Source organism: Cynocephalus volans, chromosome 16 (assembly GCF_027409185.1).
Source record: "Cynocephalus volans isolate mCynVol1 chromosome 16, mCynVol1.pri, whole genome shotgun sequence".
Lineage (NCBI taxonomy): Eukaryota > Metazoa > Chordata > Mammalia > Dermoptera > Cynocephalidae > Cynocephalus > Cynocephalus volans.
In genome coordinates, this window is record NC_084475.1 from 28,928,589 (window position 1) to 28,950,759 (window position 22,171).

Below are 22,171 nucleotides of genomic sequence, written 5' to 3' on the forward strand. Positions count from 1 at the left end.
TAATGTCTGGAAGACATTAATCTGTAAGATCTGCGCACCGAGCACAAACCCCACACGTTGGGATGGCTCACCTCACAAAGACCATGAGACAGAGACCGATGCAATCAAGCAAGAGGAGTTTATTCCAGCATGCTGGGGTCACTCAGCATTCAAGACAAAAGCGACCCCCAGCTCTTAACACAGGCACTTTTTATACAGTTTTTTAGATAGACTTTGGCAATAGGATGAGTTGTATACTGCTTACAGGTTATCAGAGGTGACCATTGGATTTATTGGTGGGCTTTAGCAGGCTGGCACACGGAAAAGGAACAGTGTATTTCCTAATTGTTTATCTTCCTTGTGGCCAGGTGGCCTCTAGATAAGGAACTGGTCAGTTCCTGGGACCGGGTGGTGGTTAATCCCTTCCTGGAATTTAGCATGCCTGGGCCCGCCTGGCCTCTACTTAACCCCTTAGAAGCTGCCTTGCTTAAAATGGCATTAGTTATGTTTTCTCGCTTTTAGCAAGCATTAGCAAATTGCGCATGTTAAAGTTATATTTTTCTCTACAAATCTAGTTCGACACTCCTTGAATGCAGCAGGGCTACTTCTGTTCCTTTTACCTGGTTTCTAACTCTGAGCTGGTATATTTATGATGGAAACTTTGAATTAGCCTGTAGCTCTTGCTGTGTCAGAGCCTAGGCACAGAAAGATAAATACCCCATGTTCTCACTTATATGTGGAAGCTAAAAAAGTTGATCTCATAGAAGTAGAGAGTAGAATAGTGGTTACTAGAGGCTGGGGAGGGGAGGGAGATGGGGGAGAAGAAGAAGTTGGTTAAAGTCTACAAAATTACAGCTAGGTGGGAGGAAGAAATTCTGGTGTTCCATAGCACTGTAGGCTAACTATATAAACAACAATTCATGGTAATTTTTCAAATAGCCAGAAGAAGGATTTTGAATGTTGTGGAACACAAAGAAATGATAAAGATTTGAGGTGGTAGATATGCTAACTACCCTGATTTGATCATTGCACATTGTATGCATGTACCAAAATATCACATTGTACCCCATAGATATCCACAACAATTAAAAAGAATAAATAAATTTTGTTTTTTTATTGAAATGATTGTACATATCTATGGGGTACTGCGTTGAATATCAATACGTATACGCAATATGTGGTGCTCAAGTCAGGATAATTAGTATATTCAACCTTACCCATTGTCATCACTTTTTGTGTTAAGGCACAGGAACAACAAACAAATTAAAGAAAAGAAGCAGAGCCTGGGGAATTCCAGTCTCTGCAGTGGGTTGCTTCTGGTTTGCATCTGTTACCTGCTCACGACTTGATATTACAGGGTGCAAGGCGCTGGTGCAATACAAAGGGCACTTGAACTTGTGGCCAAGTTCACGACTGGGTTTTATAGGCTGCCATGTTAATCTAGTAATGGAGCACTCAGGAATTCTCAGGGAAGAATTCCCTCAGGGAAGAAGATCCCCTCGGGAAATAGGTCTCTAAAATCATGGTAAGCCTTTCTGGCTACGCTGCTCTCTTTCAAAGACCCGTGTATGAGCTCATGGGCAATCATTTCTTAGTATGCCCCATTTACATTGTGTTAGGACTAATTCCTCTCAATGATTAAAAAAAAAATCATTGTCATCATTGATTCATAGCCTTAGTTTTCACTGTTTTTGTGGTTTTTCCACCACATTGGTATTTTAAAGTGGGAGAGGGAAATTAGCACCAATAGAATTTTTAGTATTTTAGTCAATACTAAAAATATCCAAATACTGACTAAACTGATGAAATGTTTTATGTTCAGAGGGAAATATTTTTCCTGTGACCCTTCAGACTTTTAGCATAAATCCCAGAAAAATACATTTTCTACTGCAGTTTATGTAGAAAGAAATATCTTGGAAGAATGTGTGGTAGAGCAGTGAATCTCAAATTTTAATGTGGAGTGCTTCTCCAACTTGCATGTGCACACGAATCCCCTGGGGATGCACATCCTGCATTCCTAACAGGTCTGTGCTGATGTTAAGGCTACTCCTATGAGCATATGGTGCTGGAAGAGCAGGTGTCCTGGGTGCATCATTTGGAGACCACATTACTCATGTTTTGATTACCATTCAGGAAGACTCAAGCTGGGAAAATTCTACAACATTACCATTTCCAGACTCACCAAGAGCCTGGTTCTCGTGACCGCTCCCCGCAAAGCAGGCACTGTCACCAAATGACTGCTCTGCCAATAATTGTGTGTCATTTCATGTTCAAATACCCATGGCTTTTTATCTGGGAGGAGACTGTTAGAGTAAGGAGGTGGCAACCGCTGATAAGTCTTATCAATTTCATGACACCAATCATTAAGTTTTTATTTATTTATTTTTAAACCTTCTAAAGGTTTGAAGTGGGATTTATTGTCTAGCAGATGATGTCTTGGATAGAGTGAGAGCTCACGAAGCTCCACAGGGTATTTCTGAAAGGAACTTTGTCTTTCAAATAGGAAAATGGCCAAGTGTGTTTTTGCGCTGTGGGGAAAGCCAGTGAGTCTCTGCTTTTAAGGAGGTTGCCTGAGCTCTAGAAGACCAGAGTTGTTGATGCTTTAGCATTCAATAAAAATATTTCTGTTGATTTGGAAAATATGTTGTAGAAGTCCCATCAAAATAGATCCCATTATAGTTCTTTGTTTGCCAATCTGGGCATTTTTATGGTGTCATATTGAAGTCTGAGTTAGTATTCAGAATCTGTGCTTTTATCCTCCTGTTTGAGGTCGACTATTCTCTATTTTCTATCTACATCCCTCCCCCACCTAATTACTTCCTTATTCTAATATTTTCTTTACCGAACTGTCTTTCTTGTTGACATTTTCAGTTTATGCGTTATGTTGTGGCTAAGGATTGCAAGAAATTTAGCTGGAAATATCAAAAAAGCAAACTTAGGACCTCACATAAAAGCAAGATAATGTTCGCATTTTCAGAGGCAGTGCCACCTGAAACTAGCCTGCTGGCATTATTTGGACAATGGGTACAGGCAGGAAAACAATGTGCCTGGAAGCTTTAAAGACCTTAGGTGTTTGGAAAAGGCAGATTGACACAAGTACCATTGACACCAATTCTGTAGCCTTGAACAAATCACTGCTGCTGTTATTTAATTTCTTTTACCACATGGTGTTTGTAAAGTAACTCAAAGTTAAATTGCTCGTATATTTTAAAATGAATCAGCTCCTGAGGATAATGTTCCAGTTTTGGATTTCCTCTGCCAAAGAAGTCAGACTTCTAAGTACCTTTTCAATCAGTTCATACATAAAAACCCCTGTGGCTGCTCCACTGCTCCCTACAGAATTTCCAGCCTCCTGACTCTGCCTGCCCCCAGACTGTGTCTACATAACCTTTCAAGCTTTCTGTATCATTCTGATAAACAACTTCCAGGGCCCGCCATCCCAGCTGATCCAGCCACTGACTTCGGTCAGCACGCTTTTCCATAATGATCTGTAGTGTTCTGTTTTTCTTGTTCTCACCAGGACCCCACCTGTTACTGTCTTGCTGCCTCTAGCTCTTTATCCTTCTTTCTCAACATTCACCATTGTCATGTTTTCTGTCTAAGTGGTGTTCCACTATTACAGGAAATTTCTTTTTACAAAGATCTAGCAATAATGTTTTTCAAGATTAACCTTTAAAAAAAATATTTCACAACTCTTAACTCCCTTCTTCAGCTTAATCAGTTTTTATGATTATTTCTTTTTTTATTACATACTATCTTAGTCATTTTGCATCCAGTTCTTTTTTACTATCAGGTTCAGTCCATAAACCAACAATTCCCCAAATAGTATTTTGCTGCAATAAAAATAGGAATATCAATTAATACCACACAATGTAGAGTACCAATTCAGGGCAATTATGCACGCAAAACAGTGTGTGTTTACAGAAGTGAAGGAAGAATTGTTTAAAATAGGGTATTGTAAAAATAGGATAAATTTCAGTAAAACAACTAAGGTGAATCCCTATGTTATCGTGTTTCATAATCAATCCATATGGAATATAGAACTACACATAAAATATAATTAAATTATAATGAAAGTTGACAAAGAATAGAACATTTATTCAATATGTGAAAGAATAGCTTCCTTTTTTAAGAAATAGAGAAATTGTAAAGGGATGATTGATAGCTTCAAGAATAGACATGTTTAAAATTTTTATATTATTGAAAAACATCAAGGGGCTGATATGTACAATACTGAAAAAAATTCATATTTATAAAGAAGACACCTGAAATTTAAAGTGTAAATGTGAAATAGGATATGGATGTGTCCCCAAACTGTAAGCTCTGTAAGGACAAAGACTTTTCCTTGTATTTCACACATAGTGGATATGTAATAAATATTGAACAATTGAATGAATAAGGGGGAACAAATAGAAAGCAACTTTTAAAAGCTCATCATTGCAAGAATAAATATGTGAATGAAACAACTCTGGACAACTAAAATACACCAACTGAAACAGTTTTAAAATTATATCATACAATACCAGCGAGAATTGGTACAACAATACCAGTAGAATTGGTACAACTTCCTTGTAGTGTCTCTTTAATCTGGTTTGTTCCTTTTGAAAGGTAATATCATAATTTGTAATAAGAGCTAGTAATCCCTCATGCAGAAATTTATCAGAATGAAGTAGCCAAGGTTAAATAAGTCATATATGCATATTAAATTATATAAATATTTAATATTTCCATATTCAACCTATATATCTACATTAAAGGTGTTCAGTCTATTTAATATCAGGGGAATGGTTGTATGCATTTTCACTTTGCACGATGGCATGTTATGAAACCATGCAAATAATATAAATTCTAAAGATGCATAGATACTGTTTCTTAAATAAAAATAATTCATATTACTATATATTATGATTGCAACTATAAAAATTCTATAAGCTCATAGAAGACAATATGCATACATGCAGAAATAAAAGCAGTTTTATGAGGGTGGTAGACTTATGATCTTATTATTTTTGTTTTTATGTATTTTTAATATAGCTTAAGTTGAAATATACAAAGTTGTCTGTATATGCATATATAATTTACATTCTCATGAGCCTAGTAAAGCTGTTGGTCTCCCAGGGAAACTGGAATAATTACTTATTGACTAATAGACTCTCTGCTAACAACATAGATATACTTGCTACTGAATAGTTATAAGAGAATGAGTGCAGTTTCAGCTAAGGGTCAAGGGGAATGTACAGCTAGGGCTGGGTCTGGAGCTCACACACCCCTTGAGCTCATTCACAAACCCTTCACACGCAGGTCTACGAGCTAGGTAACAGATAAAGGTCCTCGGAACCTTGGTTGAAGAAAGACTAATCTTTATTCAGCACACACATCTAAGAGGTAGGCAGTCCAAAGAGAAACTGAGCAGCTGCCGGCAAAAAGTAAATATGCTCTATTTTTAGATGTGAACTCTGCTGAGCCGCTGCTTCACACACTGAAGAACACACAAGCATAACAACAAGCTAAAAATACACAGGTGCACATGTGCACTAACTCCACCCCCACACAACTTGTTTACAAAGAATGTGCTGCACCACCCCCAACCGGACTTGAGGCAAGGGGACCTGACTAAACTACCCTATTTTCCTCACAGGGAGACTTGGAAGAAATGCTTTTGAGGCATTATCTACTTTGACATACCTGTGAAGTGCAAAGCAGCAACCGGTTCCTACATATGGAGAAGGAAGCTTAGAGGTATTCAGGTTGTATTTGCATCCACAACAGATAAGACTGTTTTCAAGTGGATTGACTGGTGGATCCCCATAAGGAGATAATTTGCAACACTGAAAATATTGACCATACTTATTTTAATATCTTGTATTTACAGGTAGCTTTTAAAAAAGTAACTGGTTTATTGAGATATAATTTACATACCATAAAATTCACCTTTTTAAGTGTGCAGTTCAGTAGTTTTCAGTATATTCAGAGTTGTGCAACCAATCACCACTATCTAATTTTAGAACACTTTCATTCCCCCAAAAGAAACCCTGGACTCATTAGCAGTCACTCACCATTTTCTCTCCCTCCCGTTCTTAACAACCATTAATTTACTTTCTGTCTCTATGGATTTCCCTAATCAGGAAATGGAATCATACAATATGTGCCCTGTTATGTCTGGCTTCTTTCACTTAGCATGATGTTTTCAGAGTTCATCTGTGTTGTATCACGTATCAGTACTTCATTCCTTTTAATGGCTGAACAATTACATTATATAATGTAAAGGTACCTCATTTTGTCCATCACTTGATGGACATTTGGGTTGTTTCCACTTTTTGGCTATTGTGAGTAACGCTGCTGTGAGCATTCATGCATAAGTTTTTGTGTGTACAAATGTTTGTTTTCTCTTGGCTACAAACCTAGAAGTGGAATTGCTGGGTCACATGTGGTAACTATGTTTCCAATCTTAAGGAACAGCCACACTGTTTTCCAACGCAACTGTACCATTTCACAACCCTATTACAGATAGCTTTTGCCTTCTTTTATTTACTTATTCTTCCATAATGGACATATATTCCTTTATTATTTAGAAAAAAAGAGTGATTTTAAAAAGCCTGTGAGCCCCAATCTGTGGGCCACAGGCCTGGTGCAGTGGAGTTTTAATCCATTTGGGTAAAATCTTTAAACTGAACAAAGACCCTGTGTCATATGTTATAAATAGATGCTATTGTGATCAAAGAGGAAAAAAGTCTTTGTTGGGGGCAAGAATCTACTCCCAATCAGTTTAGCCAAATGAGAAACTTCTTTGGGAAGAAGTGTGGACTAAATGTTCCTCACAGGATTTCTTTAGGTAAGTTGTTGAATTGCCATCCCATGTGCTGTCTGTTACACCTACGTGTGGAAGTACAGTAAAACCACGTCTGCTGATCAGGTGGCTGAGTGTGGGGCGTGGAGAAGAGGGATCAGAGAGCCTGTGTGTATGTGGAAGAATTCCACGTCAGTACGTTTGGTATCTCTAGCTACATCTATACATATATCCACATGTATGTCTATCTCTGTACCTATATCGATGTCTAGAACTACATCTGTTAAAGTTGGCTTTCATAATTTTGACTAGAGCAGAGTCCTGAAGTCATTTGCTGTAATAAATAGATAAGTGTGATGAATATATAAAAGCATGCTTCTGAGCCGCATGGGGGGACCTAGAACAACGTAAGCATTGGTTTCTTCTCTGTCACAATAATTGTACATGGTGAATTGGTGGAGTTCAATTTATGTGACATTTTGAGCCCAGGAACAGCACCTTGGTAAACCAGTTGGGATCTGAGGCAGAAGGAAAAATCAATGATACTGATCCTGATTTAATTAAAAGTTTTGACATTTTGTTCATCATAAATTTTGTTTGCATTGTTTAATTTTTTAAAAATATTGCACTAAATGCTGTTTATCTTGATGTTTGAAATTTTAGGTGCCCCCTTAAATTTTGCACCCAATGGGAGTGCCTCATTGGTTTACAGAGTCCAGCTCTGACTTTGACTATACTTAAGGTTCTTTTGGTAAAAGGGTTAGATAACTGAGTGGCATTTTATTTGTGGAGAAACTGAGTCATGAGGTCAATCGTTTCATGTAGTCATGTACGGTGACTAGTCGGGAATCAGAAGAATAATTCTTCACTCCTATTCTTTTATCAAATCAGTAAGTGATACTCCCTTGTTATATATTTACTAAGATTTGACCCTTTTAGTTTAAATCCCATTTCACATATTTGATTAGAAAAATGAACTATTTCTAACTTTTCCAATATTGTTCTCCCTAATTTTTAAACAATGAATATTTCCTAATCACTAGCAATTTAATCCTCATCGCTCGCCTTTCAGAGTTTTCTGGACAGGAGAGAGAATCTATTCTAAGCCAGGAAGGAAACTGATATTATACTAGCTTGGAGTTTTTCACACCATTGCTCTCAAAGAGATTAGGGACAAAATCTCTCCTGCAACCCCCTTTTTTTAATTTCTTAGACCTTTTCAGTTTGAAAGTGAGATAGAAAGAGCCAGAAGGTTATGAAAATTTCGGTGAATTTAAATGTTTGTCAAACCCATTGGAAGAACAGCACATCCTGGAACTATTCTTGGCAAAGCAAATAGTGAGTGACATTGAGTTTATGCTGTTTGTTCTCTGATACTGCTGGAATGAGTTTACGTCACACACAGGAGTTATCAAGAGGCGGCTATTTCTGGGCTGGTCAATAACTTTGCTCTTAAAATTATTACCATTATTATTATATAGGTATCTTTTGAGAATAGCTATATAAATGGTTACTTGGGTGAATAAACTGGGAAATACTGCATTCTAATGCCAGTCTTGGAGATGCACGAATTTATAAGCATAGGAAAGGCTCTGAGAAATCCTGCAGGGGAAAACAAAAGCCTGTACAGTTTGTTTTAACCCAGTTTTTCCCAAATTTTGTTATGGAATTTCTTAATATTGCAGTGAAACAAATTGCCCCCAAACTTTGAGGCTTAAGACAATAATGATTTGATTATCTCTTATAGTTTCTATGTGTCAGGAATTTGGGATGGATTCACCTGAGTGCTTCTGGCTTAGGGTCTTTCATGTGGCAGGAGTAGCTGGGCACTGCTGGGCATCTTCTTCACATCACCTTGAGCTTCTCCTTGTGTCTCCACACCGTAGCTCAAAGTTAGACGCAAATATTGCAACTTACAGGGTGGAAGCTGCAGTGACTTTTATGACGTAATCTTGGGAGTTATGCAGCATTACTTTTACTGTATTCTGTTACGTACAAGTGAATAACAATCCTGCCCAGATTCAAGAGCAGGGGAATTCAATTCCACATCTTGCTGAGGGAGTGGCAAAGTTCTAGAAGAGCACGTAGGATAGGAATTAGTGTTGCCACCATTTTTGGAAAATACGTTCTACCACAGAACCCTCTTTTCTCCATGGGATCTATTCAATATTGGTTCTGTAAAACATACTTTGGGAATAGGAATTATCACAAGAGCTGCTTCTAAGTAGAAAGATGGAATGATCAAAAAAGATTTTTCTTCACAAATTCTAGAGCTCTCCATATATGCAAGCCACAAAGGGATGACTTAGCATGACTATACTAAAAGGTACTATTATTTTAAATCCTGTAGCTCAGGGTGTACCCATTGTGATGTTTAGTTTTTATGGATCAGAAAGTGTTAATGCTCTACCCTCCTACATCAGTGCCAGTGACAAAACCAAGTTGAGTGGAGTCTCTTGGCATTTATATCTTGACTGGAGCAGATTCAGAAGTGATCCACTGCAATCCAGAATGGCCCTGGAAAACTTTCTCCATTAGTAAGATGGGTTCTTATCAAATTGAAAGGCTCCCAGGTAGTGTAGCCAAGTTTTGAGAGGCATTATCAACAAGCTTTCTACTTCTGAGGTTATGGTTCGTTCAGAGTGATGAGCTAGCTTCCATCTAATCCCCTAGCTTTCCTCTGTGGAAGTTTAGTACACAGTATTTGGGAGACACTTTCAGCTACATGACACTGTTTTCAAGTCAGGGCTTTTGGGTAAATTATTGCTTATCAATCCAACAAAGCCTCTTTTCTAACAACCTATCTCATAATCCTTTTTCCCCCCTGTGTGAAAAAATCAACTTTTTTTCTTCATGTTACTGCCATTAATGCAATCTGTATAAAGTACTTTATGTATATAAGCACTTTTTTGTAAACTAATTTTTTTAAATCAAAGAACTTTATATTTTCAATAAATTTTAGTTTACAGCAAAATTGAGAAGAAGGTACAGAGATTTCCCACATCCTCCCTTTCCACACATGCACAGCCTCTCCCATTATCAACATCCTTCACCAGAGTGGTTCATTTGTTACAAGTGATGAACCTACAATGACCCATCATTGTCACCAAAAGTCCATAGTTTACATTAGGGTTCACTCTTGGTGTTCTACGTTCTATGGGTTTGAACAAATGTATATTGACACATACCCACCATTATGGTATCACACAGAGTATTTTCACTGCCGAAAAAGTTCTCTGTACTCTGCCGATTTATCTGTCCCTCTTCCCAACCCCTGGCAACCACCGATCTCTTTACAGTCTCCATAATTTTGTCTTTTCTAGAATGTCATATAGTTGTAGCCTTTTCAGATGAGCTTCTTTCTTTCACTTAGCGATATGCATTTAAGCTTCCTCATGTCTTTTCATGGCTTGATAGCTCATTTCTTTTAAGCACTGAATAAAATTCCATTGTTTGGATGTACCACAGTTTGTTTATTCGTTTACCTACTGGAGGACATCTTGAGATGTTTCTTCAGAGTTTTGGCAGTTATGAAAAAAGCTGCTATAAACATCTGTGTGCAGGTTTTTGGGTAGACATAAGTTTTCAGTTCCTATGGGCAAATACCAAGAAACACAATTGCTGGATCATATAGTAAGAGTATGTTCAGGTTTATAGGACTGCCAAATTGTCTTCCAAAGTGGCTGTACCGTTTTGCATTCCCACCAGCAATAAATGAGAGTTCCTGTTGCTCCACATCTTTGCCAGCATTTGGTGTTGTCAGTGTTTTTGATTTTGGTCATTTTAATAGGTATATAGTGGTTTTTTCTTGTTGCTTTAATTTGTATTTTCCTGATGACACATAACACGGAGCATCTTTTCATACGCTTATTCTCTCCATTTGTATATCTCTTTGGTTAAGTGTCTGTTAAGGTCTTTGACCCAGTTTTCAATTGGATCATTTCTTTTCTTGTTATTGAGCTTTAAGAGTTCTTTGTGTAGTTTAGATAACAGTCCTTTAACAAGTTTGCCTTTTGCAGATACTTTCTCCTAGTTTATGGCTTTTCTTCTCATTCTCTTGACACTGTCTTTTGCAGAACAGAAGTTTTTAATTTTAGTTGAGTCCAGCTTAATAATTATTTCCTTCATGGATCGTGCCTTTGATGTTATATATAAAAAGTCATCACCATACTGAAGGTCATCAAGGTTTTCTCCTGTGTTGTCTTCTAGGAGTTTTATAGTTTTGCATTCTACATTTAGGTCTGTGATCCATTTTGTGTTAATTATTGAGAAAGGTGTGAGATCTGTGTCTGTGTTCTCTTTTTTTTTTTTTTTTTTTGCACATTTTCCGGAACTATTTGTTGAAAGGATTGTCTTTGCTCTGCTGTACTGTGTTTGCTTTTTTTGTCAAAAATCAGTGGACTACAATTACATGGGTCTATATCCTGGCTCTCTATTCTGTTCCATTAATCTATTTCTCTCTCTCTCTCTCTCTCTCTCTCTCTCTCTGTGTCTCACCATTATCATACTGTCCTGATTACTATAGCTTTATAGTATGTTTTGAAGTCAGGTAATGTCAGTCCTCCAACTTTGTTCTCCTTCAGTATTGTGTTGGCTATTCTGGGTCTTTTGCCTCTTTATATAAACTTTAGAATCAGTTTGTCAATATCCACAAAATAACTTTCTGGGATTTTGATTGGGATTGCATTGAATGTATATAGGTCAAGTTAGGAAGAACTGACACCTTGACAGTATTGAGTCTTTCTATCCATAAACATGGAATATCTCTCTTTGATTTTTTTTTTTATCAGAGTTTTTTAGTTTTCCTCATACAGATTTTGTACATATTTCATTAGACTTATACCTAAGAATTTCATTCTTTTGGGTGGTAATATGAATGTTATTGTGTTTTTAATTTAAAATTCTACTTATTAATTGCTGTTATATAGGAAAGCAATTGACTTTTGTACATTAACTTTGTATCCTGCAACATTCCTATAGTCACTTATTAGTTCCAGCAGTTATTTGTCCATTCTTTCAGATTTTCTGCAGAGATGATCCTGTCATCTGTGAACAAAGATAGTTTTATTTCTTCCTTCCCAATTGCTATGCTATTTATTTCCTTTCCTGATCTTATGCATTAGGACTTCCAGTACAATGTTGAAAAGTAGTAGTGAGAGGGACATGCCTGCCTTGTTTCTGATCTTAGTGGGAAAACTCCAACTTTCTCACTATTAAGCATGTTGTTAGCTGTAGGTTTTTGTAGATATTCTTTATCAAGTTGAGGAAGTTTCCCTGTATTCCTACTCTGCAAAGGTTTTTTTTTTTTTTCTTTTTCTTTTTTTATCATAATTGAGTGTTGGATTTTGTCTAATGCCTTTTCTGCATCTGATGATATGATTATGTAATTTTCTTTTTTAGTTTGTGGATGTGATGGGTGGATTTTAAAATGTTGAAATGAGCTTCAATACTCATGTCTGAGATAAATCCTACTTGTTGGTGGTGTGTAATTCTTTTTATACATGTTGAATTAACTTTCTCTTATTCTGTAGAGAATTTATAAGTTGTATTTTCATTTTCATTTAGTTAAAAAATATTTTAAAATTTCTCCTGAGATTTCTTTTTTCCCATGTGTTTAGAAGCATTTTGTTAAATCTCCACATATTTTGGGATTTTCCTGTCATCTTTCTGTAATGATTTCCAGTTTAATTCCACTGTGGTCTAAAAGCAGACACATGATTTTTATTCTTTTAAATTTACTAAGGTAAACTTTATGGCCCTGAATGTGGTCTATCTTGATGAATGCTCCATGTGAGCTTGGGGAAATGTGTATTCTGTGGTTGCTGGATGAAATGTTCTACAGCTTTTCCTTATATACAGTTTACTGATGGTGTTGTTGAGTTCAGCATGTCCATACAGATTTTCTACATGCTGGGCTTGTCCATTTTTGATAGAGGAGATAGTTGGATAGAATCCAACTCTAATAGTGTCGTATCTTATTGAAGAATTGACCCCTTTATTATGAAGTGTCCTTCATTCCTGATAACTTTCTGTGATTTGAAGTCGGCTGTGTGTGAAATTAACGTAGCTATGCTGGCTTTCTTTTTACTAGTGTTAACATGGTATATTTTTCTCCATCCCTTTACTTTTAATCAATATATGTCTTTATATTTAAGGTATGTTTCTGTAGACAACATATGGTTGGGTCTTGTTTTTGATACATTCTGACAATCTCTGTCTTTTAATTGGTGAATTTAGACTATTAACATTCAAAATAATTATTGATATAGTGGGTTTAATATCTACCATGATTGTTACTGTTTTCTATTTGTTGCCTTTTACTTTGTTTCTGTTTTTTGTCTTACACTCTTTCTCTGCTTTTTGTGTTTTTAATTGAGCATTTTATATGATTCCACTTTCTCTCCTTTCCTAGCCTATCAGTTATGCTTCTTTTTTACTTTTATTATTGGTTGCACTAGAGTTTGCAATGTATATTTACAACTAATCCAAGTGCACTTTGAAATGACATTATACCACTTCTCGGGCAGTGTGAGTACCTTACAGTAACAAAATAATCCTAATTCCATTTTCCTGTCCCTTGTACCAGTGCTGTCATTAATTTCCCTTATGTACAAGCATATTTACTTATAATACAAATGTGTAATGAACAAAAGCATACATAATCAAATACATTGTTGCTATTACTATTTTGAAAAACTGTTATGTTTTAGATCAATTAAGAATAACAGAAATAGAAGTTTTGTATTACTTTCACTTATTTCTTCTTTGATGCTCTTCTTTTCTTTACATAGGTTTGAGTTACTGATGTTTATTATTTTTCTTCTGTCTAAAAAACTTCTTGTAACATTTCCTGCAAGGCAGATCTACTAGCAAATAATTCCCTCAATTTTTGTTTATGTAAGGAAGTCTTTATTTCTCCTTTACTTTTGAATAATTTCTCAGAGTACAGAATTCTAGGTTAAAGGTTTTCTTCTCTCAGCACTTCAAATATTTCACTTCACTCTCTTCTTGCTTGCATAGTTTTTGAGGAGAAGTTGGATATAACTCTTATTTTTGTTCCTCTACAGGAAAGATGATTTTTCCCCCCTCTGGCTTCTTTCAGGATTTTCTCTTTCCTCTGATTTTCTGTAGTTTGAAAATGTTATGCCTAGGTGTAGGTTTTCTGGTATTTATCCTTCTTGGTGTTCTTTCAGCTTCCTAGATCTATGGTTTAGTGCCTGGCATTAATTTGGTGAAATTCTGAGTTATTATTGATTTAAATATTTTTTATTTTCCTTTCTCTCTTTATTCTCTTTCTGGTATTCCTATGACAAATATATTCATCTTTTGTAGTTGTCCCACAGCCCTTAGATATTCTGTTCTATTTTTTAAGTCTTGGTTCTCTTTGCTTTTCAGTTTTGGAAGTTTATACTGATATATCTTCAACCTCTGAGATTCTTTTCTTCAGCAAAGTCCAGTTACTAATAAGCCTATAAGAAACATTTTTTTTCTTTCTGTTACAGTGTTTTTGATCTATAGCACTTATATTTGCTTCTTTCTTAGGATTTTCATCTCTCTGGTTACATTTCCCATCTGTTCTTGCTCCATCACAGCCCTTAGAATATTAGTCATAGTTGTTCCAGATTTCTAGTCTGATAATTTCAATATCCCTGCCCAGTCTGGTTCTGATGCTTGCTTTGTCTATCTCTTCAAATTTTGTCTTTTGCCTCTTAGTATGCCTTGTAAATTTTTCTTGAAAGTTGGACATGATGTACCAGGTAAAAGAAACTGCTATAAGAGGCCTTTAGAAATGTGGTGGTAAGGTGTTGGGGAGAGGAAGTGTTCTCTGGTCCTATGATCAGGTCTCTGAAGAAGTTGTGAAACTTCTTCTGTCTTTACTCCTACCTTGGGTGGGACAGGGTGGGTAGAGAGGGGTGAACTTGGGTATTTCCCTTGTCTCACATGGAAAGTTAGAGTGGGCTGGAGTGGGGTATTTACCTTTTGTATGTGAAATGTTGAGATGGCTGGAGTTGGTATTTCTCTTTCTCCAGGTCATTTAGGCCCTGATAAAACCCCAGAAGGTTAGACTCTAGTAAAATAGTTTCTCCTACAGGCAGACCTTGTTAAAAAAAACAAAGTGGTCTGGCATATTTCAAAATGGTCCCTTCCCCCCCCAGCCAGATGCTCAAAGGGACTTTTCTCTGATATTTACTATAAGAATCTGGTTGAGTTCCTGGAGATAACACTCACCAAAGTGTGGGAGTTCCCCCATAACTGAAATTATTTTTTTAATTTCAGTTTTGTCCTCCAGTAATTTGTCGATTATGGTTCAGTTTCTTCTCGTTGCATTGGTTCCTACAGTGGTTATCACTTGTGAGTGTCTGCTTTGGTAAGCTGTGATTTGCTGTATTCATGTGATGTCCCTTTAGTCTTGGGGGCAGCAGTTTGGTCTGTGTCCTCTTGGTCTGTGTCCTCACCTCTCTTGCAGACCCAAGAAGAGTTGTTAGTTTTTGTCTTTCAGATTTTTTCTGTTGTTAGGATGGAGTGGTGATTTCAAGACTCCTTACATATGGAAACAGAAACCAGAAGTCCTATAAGTACTTTTATTCCTAACAATGGTATCTCTGAGTTTGGGTTTCCCTGGGACAAGAACGTGAGTGTTGGGAGGTTTAGGAAATGCCAGTCAAGGAGTAGGGAAGAGGTACAAGGAAGGGAAGTTAGCCAGTGAAGAATTCATTAAGCCAGCTTCCACTATGGACAAGTGGAGCAAAATTCCCCAAGGATACTTTGGGAAATTTGTAAAGCACATGCTTCTGAGTTATGACACCCAAGGGGCAATGGAGCACCAAATCTGGAGAGTCATTAGTCAAGGCCTGCTTCTTGGAAAAGTTAATGCTTCCTTATTTCCAGCTTGCTACTTGTGAGTTTGGGAAAAGCAGCCTTCTGAGGCTCTGGAAAAAGTCCTCAGGCAAAGAGAGACAGATATTGGCAAGGTATGAGGGACATGGGTGGAGTGCTAATAGTGTCGGCTACTGGCACAAGAATCCTCAAGGGTGGGAACCACATCTTCAAAGCCACGTGCTGGGATCAAAGTTAAAAAGGACCCCCAAAATCACCTCATCTGATTCTTTCATTTCTTTCAGTTGAGGAAACTGAGAGCTAGAGGGAGAGGGATTTAGAAACATCACACTGCTAGCTGGTGTTAGAGCTAGAACCAGAGCCAAGAACTCACGAAGCCAGTCCAGGACACTTGCTCAGTGCCTCCCACGCTGCCTTGTGTCACCTCTTGCAGAGTGACAGAGACACAAAAGATTACTCAGAGCCCAGTATTCCGAGCAATGAGAAGCCTGAAGGAACTGCACCAAGGGAAAACTTTTTCAAGAGGAGAGCCCAGGCACAGCCCTGAGTCAGTTTTTGCTTCAGTTTTTATTGTAAGGACAAGAAAGTTACAGAAGAAAAACAGGTGGTTTATCAATTGTAGTGAAAACATAAACTGGCTATGTGACAATCTTCATTAAAGCAGGTGTAGTTTAAAAATAGTTCAAGCAATTTACCATCAAAAGGAGTCATAAAACTAAGCTATGTGACATGCAAAAAGAAACAATGAGATAATCACCAAAGTGCTTAACTCCCCAGGAAACTCAGAGTAACAGCTTATGGCAAGATGTGGAAGGTCTGCCAAGCACTAACTAGCAGAATATCATTGAAGATTTTACCTCACACACTTTCCCATCATTTAGGTTTAGCTGCACCAAGGGCAACTGCCCCAGAGCAATCACTTTTCACTGTTCTTCAATTCTCTTATCTACATCAAAGGCTTTAGTCCTGTGAAAGTTTTCTGGTCTTTCTTAATCTTAGCATTTTTACATGTTTTCCTAAAGGGTTGGGTTTGGCCCCCTAAATTAGAGGCTTTGGCCTCCTAAGCTACAGGCTTCTAGACTAAGGACTTTGGTCCTGCAAAATACATGTGTTTTATTTCTATTTCATTAATAACTTCTTAGTCAGTATCCTCTATAGCCTTGCATGCTGTAGGCCTTCAGCAAGTGTTAGGTTGTTGGATGGCCTTGCCAGCTTCAGTGAACTAGGACCATGTGGATACTTTCTCCTTTGTCAGTGTTTTGCAGCATTTGGTACACATTGTTCATCATCCTGTGCATTTGTGAGCTGTCTGGGTTGGGTATTGGCTTTCTTTTACCAGTTCATGAGTCACCAAAGACAAGAACATTATACTTGTTTTCTTCCATGCTGTTTGGCTCAGTGCTTAGCACACAGCAGGCACTCAATAAGTATTGAATAAATAATTGATTGGTTGAGTGAATGAATAAATGCTAGAGTGTTACCTCCATGTGAGGCAGATGACTTCAATTTTTTGTCAGGAGGGTATTTGCCAGATTAATTCTCAGGAGATAATGTGGTTTTATTCTGCTGAATAAAAAAATAACATAAGATTTGTCCAAGCTCATAGACAGTACAACAGCAAGAGTGGACCCTGATGTAAACTATGAACTTTGGGTAGTAATTGTGCATCAGTGTAGGTTCATCAGTTGTTACAAATGTACCACTCTGGTGGGGGATGTTGATAGTGGGGGAGGCTATGTATATATCAGGGCAGGGAGTGTATGGCAGCTCTCCATGCTTTCACTCAATTTTCTTTAAAAAGATAAAGTCTTGAAAAAAGTACATAAGAATAGATTACAAAAGTATTTAAGAAGATGAGATTACCCAGAAAAGCCACTTAGGTGTCTCAGATTTAGGGATGCAGTGGGAAATAGAAATGCTTACTTCCCAAGAGTGTCACCTCTAGAGAATGTCATCTCCAGCCATGGGACTCCTCTGCCTTTCCTGACTTTGTGTCACCAGGGTGATTGACTGCCCTGAGCCACTTGGCTGCACTGAGCCATCTGTTTACATCATGCCATGGAATCTCTTGGGCACGTCAGACGTATATTGTAGTACTGTGTTCCGTACTCATTTCCCCCCAGCACTTCCAGTCATCCCCATAACAAAAGATCTATCCTGCACCTAAGGATACAATAGATTGCTTTGTTATGTTGTGTGTTTCTTTAGAGTAAACCTATTTTCATGATTGTGTGGTGCTTGGCTCAGTGATTAAAACCAGTGCTAGAGCTTCTGGCTCTCAATTGCTACTCCCCTTGGAGAGTTCAGGATGTGAGCAAATGCCCAGGATTGGAGGAGGAAGATGTTGAATTGGGTAGAATTTTTCAGTGGCTTCAATGGCCACATAGATATTTTTTCCAATCCCCTATGTTCTCCACAAATGCTTATTTTCAGGCTGTCTGGCCTAAGGAAGGAGACACACATTCTAAAAATAATGAACAAGCTTCCATTTAATATCTCAGTCTTGTATGAATTGTAGGTTTAAACACGAAGAGTTAGGACTATATGATCTGTAACATAAAAGATAAATGGATTTTTTAAATCTCTGTTTTTGTTTAAAGATAACGGACCTATATGTGGATAAAGCTCATTGATTTGATCACTTTTCTCTGGATATCTGTGTATATGCAACACACTCTGCTGAAATAGTGATTAATAAATCACTAGGGTATGAGTTTAAAAAGAACAAAATAATATGGAATAGAAACTATAATATTGAAGCCATCATCATGTTTATTTTTATTTGTTTATTTTTTTATTGGTTGTGAATGTTCATGGGGTACAAAGCATCACCATTATTTTTAAAGTAGAGTTTCAGAATTGCTAAGGTACTTCGTAATGAAAACAATATGTCCTTACATAAATTACAGAGTAGAAATGGAAGCATTGGCTCTATTTCTCGAGTTTCAGGTCAATGAAAAGGAACAAATATCAACTCATCTAAGACATATCATGGGAAATATCAGCCATCACAAGCAGGTTTGGTTCTTGTAGAAATCTGTGAAGAATTAAGGAGATCATCCCTCAATTTATTTTTTGGTGTCAGTGGCTACTGCAGGCTTTGAGGTATGCGTCTTGGTAGACTTGCCAGGTTTCCCATATCCTTGCTGTAGTATCCTGTTTCAGAGAGCTAGGCAAAGGATGACCTGTGCAAGTGGTCACATTCGAGAACCCAGGACTTCCACTGTAACTAACCCCACCTGCAGTGCCCAGGAATAAAGCTTCTTTCTTGTTTCCAGCCTCTCGTTTTGTTTTTGTCCTGCCTTTTCTTTCTCCGCTCTCACATACACTACACTTTTACTCACATTGCTGGAATTGTTCTACTCTGCATCTCAGTTTCTCAGTCTCATTCTCTTCAATTCTTTGAGCCTTTTTCTCCTCTTTCCTCTCCCAGCTTCTGGGAAAGATAGCTAAAGTTTCAGCCAGGGGCTGTTCACCTGGAGTTGCTGGGTAGAATTCAAGAGATTTGTGAACTTGGATGGAGAAAAAAAATCACATGTATTTTTAGTTCTGCCCTACAGAAATTTAGCATCTCTTTCTACTATGACTATAGGTAAACAGTCATTGACTATTAGCAATAACCGTGACTTGGTGGCCAATAGAAATTACAGTTATTTTCATTTGACATTACAGTTGTTGCAGAATCTTGGAATGTAGTTTATGCCTATCACTACTTGAAAGCTGTGGTAGTTACCGAACCAGAGGCTAGATCCTATTATTTACTGCATCAATAAGGAAGCATATATGTTACTATATCCCAAATTGTTTTTAAAGTTTTGATAACTGTATATTAGTATGTTTGGTTTCCTTTGCAATTTATGTGTTGTATTTTATTTACTTATAAACATTATTCTAACACAGGTCCATAGGCTTCACCAATCTGCCAAAGGAGTCCAGGGCACAAAAAGGGCTAACACCCCTCTGTAAACAAACAGGTAGGGCTGTGAATCCATGGCCTGTCTCTGTGTCCTCCTAGCCCAGAATAGCCCCAATATATATATTTTTAAAGTATGATGTGTCAAAAGAAAATTAATTTTTATAATCTTTAATTAAAATAATGCAAAGGAACTTCAAAATGTTAGTGGAAAAATAGAATTGAAAGATAATACAAATCTTTTCATGAACTTTTTGAAGTACCCTTGTATTGCACATGATACTTTTGGAGCTGATAGTTTACAATGAATTTCTGTCAGTGTTAATTGAATTCCAGAAGGTTGAGAGCTGCCATGAGAAGGCTGAGTAGGCAGCTACCGAGAGTTCTCCCAGGGCAAGTGTGAAGCTTCATGTCATGCACCAACTTCAGCCTTTGCTGCCATTGAAGCTGGACTGGGAGTGGAAATCAAGAACTGAGTGTGAGGTGTGGGAAGCTGTATGTCTGTCCTTTCATTAAATGCCTCTGCTTGGGCTGCAATAACAAAATTCCAGACTGGGTGGCTTAAACAACAGAAATTTATTTCTCATAGTTCTGGAGGCTGAAAGTCCAAGTTCAGGATGAAGGCTGATTTGGTTCCTGGTGAAGGCTCTCTTCCTGGCTTGTAAACAACTGCCTTTTGATGTGCCCTCATATGGCGGCAATAGTGCAAGCTCTGGTGTCTCTTCTTATGAGAGCACTAATTCTATCATGAGGGCTCCACCCTCAGGACCTAACCACTTCCCAAAGGCCCATCTCCTAATACCATCACAGTGGAGTAAGGACTTCAACATGTGAACTGGTAGGTTCTGGGGGGTGGGGTGGGAAGGAGAGATACATGAAAATTCAGTTTGCAGCAGTAGATTACGTATTATTCTCCTCTTATGTATAAGAAAGCTAAAGGTCAGAAGTGACTTGCTAAGGCCACACAGTTGTTCTGTGGGACACCCAGGATCAACCTGGCTGCACAGGTGTTTGGACCCCAGTTTCTTCACTGCTAAACCAGCATGTCTGAGCTGTGCCCACATAGTCTTAGTACATGTTATATGAATAACTCGTGGATCTTAATACATGTCATGTGAAAATTAAATTGGGGGGAGGGTCATAAAACCTTGGGAAACTTTGGGTTGAGCAAAACTAAACAGTTTCCTTCATCAGGAGACTTCTCTGAGCCTTTGAAATGTTAGTGGATGCAAGGAGTCCCTGGTGGAAGCTGTGCTGTCCGCAGCATTGCCCAGAAAGCTGCCTCACGCCCCTGCCCTCCCGCTCTCCAAGAGGAAATTGCTGTTCTGAGTTTTTCCACTATAAATTAGTTTTGCCTTGCTGGCAAATAACAATTTTTAGGTTACAAAATTAATACATATTTATAAAGAGCAGTTTTAAACAACATTTTAAAAACATAATGGAGATTATAAAATATGTAAAACATTTTGTAGTCATTTTTTACCTAAGTGTTTTCTCAGTTAATTAAAAGCTCTTTATAAACATAATTTTTAATAGCTTCATAATCGTGGTTTTTGGGCAAGCTCTGATAATCCTGTAATAGCTCTTGAGTTACTTCTCTCCCCTGGTGGAATCAGATGCCCTGAGAAGGTGTGGCAGGTCAGAGAGCAGGCCCGAAGGAAGGCGGGCAGCCTCCACAGGAGCGCGCTGGGGTTAATTGCTCCCGTCATTTTCTTTTCCTTTTGCAGAGCTGCTCAGCTTCAGCTGTCAGCTGCCTAGGCATTTGCCTTACTTTCTCTCCCACTCTCTTTTTAGCAACTAAATTCCCTTCCACAAGTGCCTTGTTCTGAAGGGATTCTGAAGCATTTCTATGAATGCTCACTTGGTTTTAATCAGCCAGGAGCTGAGTGTGACAAGCTGTAGTAGTCCTGGGCTCACAGGAGACCAGGTCCTGCTCCACACGGTGGCCCTTTGCAGCCACCTGACAGTGGTGGACAGAAGTTGGTCCAGGGCCACGGATGTGGGTGTGATGGCTCTTCTACGTGGAGCTTCAAGGTACCTCACCAAACTTTACCCTCTCTTCTGCCAATGAATTAATTGATAATAAATTTTAAAAAATAATAAAAATAACACTTCTTATTATGCACAAGGCTCTGTTCTAAGTGCTATATCTGCATTAATTATTTCAATCCCCAGAACAACTCTGTGAGGTAGGTATTATTATTTTCCTAACTTTGCTGATGAGAAAACTTAGGCACAGTGAGGTTAAGTGACCTGTCCAACTTGGCCCATCTGGTAAGTAGCAGAGCATGTACTGGATAATGAGATTTCAGGGTCCAATTGTCTGTTTCCTGCAGAAAAAATAACCAGTGAGGATGTTTTTTTCTTGATTTGATGTTTGGCTCTTACTGAGCCCTGGTTTTTGCAGACTCATCTCTGTTAGTCTTAGTTCACAACCACGAATGCCAGGTTTCTAGATGGAGCATAAACCTGAGCAGGGATTGGAATATTTTATCTCTAAAGGGCCAGAAAGGTAATATTTTAGGCTGTGCAGGCCATATAGTCTGTCTCAACTCTGCCTTTGTAGTGGCCATAGAGAACATGTAATAAATGATCATAATTATGTTCCAGTAAATCTTTGTTTACAAAATCACGTGGCAAGCTGCACATGGTCC